Consider the following 7,068-nt stretch of genomic DNA (forward strand, 5'->3'; position numbering starts at 1 on the left):
TATATATGCATATAAAGATAAACCTCGGGAAATCCTAGTCCCAGTGAGACAGGAAAACACCAAAGACCACAAAACCAACCCAGCCATGTGGGTGGTAGACCCTGGAGGGACAACAAGCATCGAACCTCGATATTTCCACTGTAATGTCATCTCCCCAAGCCAGGGCTAAGATATAACCAAAGAGTCAGTTTGGAAACATTTCCCACTGACATGCTCAGAAGGAACGTCCGCTTTTGCAGCTTTCATCCTGCTCTGGCTCCAGCTCTGCTAAAACCTCAGCCTGAATAAAAGACTGCCCTTAAGCAGCAGGCAGATTTGTTCTTCACTGCAGGAGAGAAACCATGGAAATCTTAATAATCTTTAAAACTAGGGGAAAATCACTTTGCACTTTAAACAGCGCAATAAAGTTCCCTCTGGCAAAGCTCAACCACAGGTTAAAAAATGCAGCTGGTGGCTGCCATCAGGGGAGACTACCTGCTTCTCTTCCATCCGAGCTACTGAGAGACAAACATCCTTTCAAGGCTCTTTTGAGTTATGTAGTCAGATCTCACTTCTGCCCTATGCTGCAATTGCACAAATGAGTAAGTTAGCTCAGTATACTCCAAGTTTCTTGGCATCCAAGTCCACCATGATACTTGGATAATGTACTGTAGGGTAAACTCAGACATTTTTACATTTTACACATAGGAGTGTGCAAATATAAAGGCTTACAGATTTGACAAGAGTGTGCTGTGACAAACTCTGTCACATCCCATCTCTGCTGAACAACTACAGACAGTTGCACTGAACTACATGGAAACCAAAGCAGGCCTGGCAGCTGTAAGAGAACATCTGGATCCACTTTAAGATCAGAAATACTCAAGAAGTATGTTTGTTTTACACTAATAATACTATTTCGTATTTCTACACAAACTTTCATCCTGATTGATCAGAAAACAGAGTGGAAATTACATGCATGGACATTCCCTTGCCCACAGCACAGCTCACCAGGGCACGAAGGAGGAATTTCCATCACGCCGACAGCTTTTGGAGCCGCAGAACTGCGGCGTCCTCAGCAGGACAGACAGACTGCCAGTTGTTACACACTGCTTTGGAGGACTTTGGCATGGTGAAATGTCTTGAAACTCTATCTTCTCTGGGCTGAAGAATAAAGGGCAGAGTGGATCCTCACAGTACTGAAGCCTCCACATCCAAGGGGGATTTAAGAGCTAAAACTAACAAACCATCTCTCTGTGACACAGGAAACCAAGCTAACTTGCTTTTCAGGTAAGTCAGGGCAAATTAATGACTAACAGACAGTGACTGATCAGAAGCTCCATGTGAATCCCTCACCCCATTGCAGTCACTGTGGAAGAAGACCCACAAAATTGTGGGCAGATTTTGGCAGACACCCGAGGGCATATTTAGGAGATTTCCACTTCTTCAGACGAGACTCAAGTGTGCATTAACACAGCCAGTGAAGATCACTCCCGAAGCCCAGGCTGAGCACAGTCTCACCACGAGGCTGAGGTACACCCTATGCGGGTGTGGGGCCTTCCTGGTGGACTCTGATCTCTGGCCGCAACTCACCTCAGCTGAAATGAATAGTGTTGGTAAAGCCGGCTGTTTTATCGTATTTTTGCACCAGGAAGGAGCCAGGTAGCTCTCAGCCCAGCGCCTTGCCGTGACAAGCCCCATCCTGTCTCAGGCTGTGCAGGTGACGGCACACACAGGGGACATGGTGTTCTCTGCTTGCCTTAATAAGCAGAGGGAGAGGCAGAAATGGCATGGGAAGAGTCACTCACAGAGCTGAGAGACGGAAAGCATCCAGGGAGGGCATTCAAGGAACCAGAGGTGCAGACAGGACTTCCACCTCCAAGAAGAGGATGAGCAGCTCTCAGCCCTCGGCTCACAGCCAGGGATGAGCAGCACCACCCAGAGCCTCCTGTTGGCTGCAGCTCCCTGAGCTATGCTGTTTTCTTCTCTTATATAGCTCAAATGTTGCTGTAGAGGACAGGAGTCTGAATCCATATTGCATATTTTTCACCATTAACTGTACAGCCAGGAGTGCAACTAGACCTACTGAAACCTTCAAGGAAAAATGAATCTGTAAGTTAAACTTCAAGGTATTTTTCTGTGGCCTTTCCTAAGCCAGTACAAGCATGCTGGGTGCTGATTAGACGCAATCCCTCCTTCGGATTAAGGCTGCCAGCAGCCTCTAGCAATCATGCTGTCCTCATTCTTGTGCTCGCCTTGGAGCAATTTGAGCTGCTCACAGACTGGCTGCTATCAGCACAACACCAAAAAGTCAGAGAGGCAGCATATGAGTGAACAAACGGGGCTGCTCTTCAGTGCTCAGCAGAGAAAACAAAGCAGAGAGAATTTAAGATTAATAAGAACAAAAACTCCAGAGCTGAAGTCTGCAAGACTGTCTGCACACACATCTCTTGCAGACTACAGACATCCAGAAGACCCCTCTGTCAGGCGCACTGTGAAGTCTCCAGCTCTGGGAAGAGGTGACAAGAGAGCAGAGGATTGCTGTTGTGTTCTTACAGACTTGCTGCCTGCCTGTGGCTTTCACAGAAGGATGAGATTAAGATCAGCCTTGTGACACAGGGCCATGACTAAAGGCTGTCGAGACACCTTACTGCCTGGTATCAGTGCAATGATGTGGCCTTGAACTGGGGAGAATTAAACTCCTCTTCCCCTGCTGCTGCTCTGCAGATTGCTTAGAGCACCCTAGGCAAGCCTTTCCACTGGAAAAAAAACAAAAACAAAAACAAACAAACAAATAAATAACAACAAAAAACAATCGGGCCAACCCACAGAATTGCTGCAAGGGGCAGGGTTGCAAAGCTGTGGCATCAGAGTTTCACAAACACCTTAAATCAGCCAACACGAAACATCACAGCTCTCCTCCCACCCAACATCCTGCTCAGCTGCTGGCACAACCCCTGGGCAGCCATACAAATGAACCAACCTGGGAACTGATCCAGCTTTAAATTAACACAGCCAAAAGCAAACACCCAAAAAACTCAAACCTTAATGCAAGGAGCTTTAACTCGGCTCGGTGCTCTGATCAGGTTCCCATCAGCACGCAGGGACAGGAAAGCAAGCAGCAGCGAGGCCAGGCTTCCGCTCCCATCGGCACTGCTGGCACAACTGCAGCTCCAGGACAGGCACTCGCAGGCTGCAGGGAGAGGCTCTGGCTTGCTCAGCTGAGCAGCCCCACAACTTTGCTTTCTCAAATCAAAAGGCCACATGTTCTTCCTGCAGACCAGCTTAATCGCATCCTCACTGCAGGTGTGGAAAGGAGAGAGATTAGATCGCCACGATCATGCTGGCACAGTGCAAAAATGTGTTTTCAGAAACATGCTCAGAGCTTATGGAGAGAGTGATGAGAACAGGGACCTCTGTAACGCAGCAGACAGATCCACTGGCTCAGCTAGGAGAAGACAGGAGTGATGCTGCCTTCAGACTGCAACAATTTTTGGACTCAAGCTTTACAAAGAAGCTGATCCTACTAACATATTAACTCCCACAACTGCACCTGAAAGTCAGAAGCACACAATGCTCTTCAGGTCTGGGACTCTGAGGGAATAAAATTAAGCTGACAAATTCAATTCACTCCTTTTTTGACAGCACAGCCTACAAACAATGGTGGCTCAATTCAGTCCAGCTCCCATTTGTTAGTTCTGCTGGAAACACATGTTTACCTGGATATGTGGCCTTTCTCACACACATTATGTTCTCCTGATGTAGTTCAGAGCTGGATGTGCTCTCCCTGGGAGGGCAGGACGAGGCCAGACACTCCTAGTTGTTTCATGCCATTTGGTAATGCTGCTGCAGTGCAGGGGTGATTGAGTGCCACCACCCCCTAAAAGCCATATCCAAAAACAACTGCTGCCAACAATGGATCAAGGAGAAGCCTTTTCTATTGTCACCAAATATGCTTTCTAAAATGATTTCATTTTGCCTGCTCCTCCTCCTCATGCAACGCTCTACCCTGTGCAGAAAGGCACAGGGCAGTGATTATTATGCCTTGTCACTCTGGGATGGAGAGAGAGGAAATATGGCCAAAAACTGCAAAGGAAGAAAGAGATTCAGTCTGCTTTCTAGCCCCTGTCCCTCCCAACACCCTCACAGCCAAGGGCTGCCATCAACAGCTTTTCTCTATCACAGCACTTGTGTACATACCAATAATACAATTCTGAAGCAAATCTCATGCTCCCTGTACACTGGTTCACACAGTCGGGCAGTCACCCAAGCTTCAACAAAATTCATCTTGTGAAATTCCAGAAGCAGGCACATGCCAGGTACCCACTCCATGCACTCCAGTTGCTATACTATGTGCTGATGTACGTCACTGTTTTGTCCATGGATCACCCTACAGCCAGCCCTATCTAACCGCCAAAGTAACCCCAGGACAGAGGTCAGCTATAGCACAACAGTTTCCTGCAGCACCCTTTGGGCTATGCTGTTGTCTAGCACAGACACTTGGTAACTGGTCCGTTACAAAAGTATCCTCCAATGCATTCATCTGAGGGAAGTCTGCATGGACCAGGGCCACCATTTAATCAAGCCCACGCACAATTTTCTGCTTCAGGTGAAGCACAAGGACCTAAACAGAAAAGGCTCATTTGCAAAGATCGCACACTGGAATACAAATAAATTCTTGTTTACTTTTTGCAGCAGCTGCAGTAAGTCATGGAGCAATGCTCAAAGTGTTTTCAATGCCAGCGTTACTGTTAATTTCTAAGACACAACTTTCTATCAGAAGTTCAGGTGTTCAGCTTTCTCAGTATTTCTGAATTAGAAAACAGATCTCCTAAATGTTAATGAAGAGACACTGACATTTTGACTTCCAAACTGAGAGAATGCATCCAAGTAAAGATTTTTACTATTTCAGACCAATTTTCATGGAGTGCTCTTGGTGGTTTGAAACGTCTTCATTCATACACGGGAGCAACTTTCCTTTTCTGCCACGCTCCTCCTGGAAGACTTACTCCAAACTGGGAAGTCCAAACAAGTTCACATTTGCAAAACGTGAAATCACCAGACTGAAAAGCACACATGCCTCAAGTTAAGGAAAAAGAAAGAGGTCAAAACCCACCCGTGCATGACCCACACACCACCCACACACACAGTATGCACTGACAGCAGCATTCCACCCACTGCACCCTGAGTGCCCAAGTCTTGCCGCTTACTTCATGCTGTGCCAATGCACTTCCAGAGCTCTCCACTTTCCCTCCACAATATCTTAAGACCACAGTGCCTCTAAAGCTAGGGTCTTCTATGTATTCAGCCAGCTCACATCCTCCCCTTCTCCCCACAAGTCCTCTACTTGTGTAGCTACTTGTTCCCATTCTCATTATGTAGCACTGATCTCTGGGAGTAGATTTAACAGTACAGAAATGGTCTGTACTCAGAATCTGTTGTATACAATATATCTGCCTGGAGATGTGGAAACATGGAGAGCTCTTCACCCCACTCCCCACACAGCACAAGGCTATTCCAGCTCTCCGGAGTTAGTCCTATCTTTCCCTATGCAGAAATCACCACAAATGCCCCAAAATGAGACAAAACCAGACACACATGAATGACTTCTGTGCCAGCAGAAACATTCTGCAACGATATTTAAAATTAAAAATAAATAAATAAAAAAAAAGATAATCTGCAATGATGTTTTGACAAATCACATTCTTTAGGTTTCCACATTATCTGTAATTTCCAAAATACTTCCCTCCACTGAGAAGTAAAGGCTTTGGATGTCTGCAAACAATGAATAGGAGAGCCAGAAAATTTAATCAAGCCTATTTTACAGCAGGAAGTGAGATGCTGGGGCATAGCTCTATTCCCAACATGTTCTGCTGAACTGCTGAGAAGAATCCTACAAACAGAAGGAGTGGGCAGGCTCCCAGCTACCCTACAAAGGCTGGGGCAGATATGGAAGGAATAAATCACAGAATCTTATCAGTTGGAAGGGGCTCTTAAAGGTCATCTGGGCCAACTCCCCTGCAACAAACAGGGACGACTGCAGCTCCAGCACGTGCTGAGTTTGACCCAGCCTGACTTTGAGTGTGTCTAAAGACAGAGAAATTCAAAGCCCTTATTGGCTTTAAGGGGTACAATATTGAAACAAGGACTATCCACCTCCAAAAGTCCACTCAGTTCTTGGTGTTTTCCTGTATTTGTCATATCACTGAAAGTAGCAACCTCATCAGCTGCTACCTCCTTACCAAAGGGGACAGTGCCCTCCATACAGCATGTTCACAGCTTCTGGTTTAGCCATGAAGCTCGCAAAGCCAGAAACACAGAGCTGGTGCAAGAAATTCGGCTCCCTGTTAAAACCAGAAGAAGGAAGCCCTAACAATGCAGAGGAAAAGTCTGGAAATACAATCTGACTGCACACCGAAAACTTTTTAAGCCACTCTTGCAAATGACACTGCTGTCTTTCGAGGATTATGCTCTGAGAAGGCTGGTTTAGCTCTTCAACAAAATCGCTACTTCATTCTTGGGCATGACAACAGACTGTGTACACAGTAAATCCCATGGATCAACAGCGTTAGCCTCTACCAAGCCAAACTTCTCCAAGTCCCCAACCATGGCCACCAAGCATCTCATGCACCCAGCAGCTTCCCCCATTGACACCAAGCCCCACTGTCAAACATGGCTTTGATATTCCTGACACCTGTCCAGGAGACCTCGCCCTCTCTGAACAAGCAAACCATGCTCACCGGTCACTCTGCAATCTCCCATGAACACAAGCATTTCCCTTTGGAGCTCCCCGGCTTGGGTTATTTTTGCAAAGTAAATGCAACTCCCCACTCCCGCTGCACACAGCCTGGGCTCAGAGGATGCTGAGGATGTGACCAACCCCAGCTGCGCAATTCACCCAAAGCCTGGAGCACTACCCCCAAAACACCATGCCCAATAAAGGAACCACAGTCAGCAGCTTGCTGCAAAAGAGCTTGCAAAAGTGAGAGCTGGGTGATGTCAGATGTACATGTGCCTGTCTGTAGTATGTCTGCTTCTTGCCTTGGATGTTCACATTAAAAATCAGCTTCTAGTTACACCCTCACTCTCTGT

This window comes from Meleagris gallopavo, chromosome Z, assembly GCF_000146605.3.
Source record: "Meleagris gallopavo isolate NT-WF06-2002-E0010 breed Aviagen turkey brand Nicholas breeding stock chromosome Z, Turkey_5.1, whole genome shotgun sequence".
Lineage (NCBI taxonomy): Eukaryota > Metazoa > Chordata > Aves > Galliformes > Phasianidae > Meleagris > Meleagris gallopavo.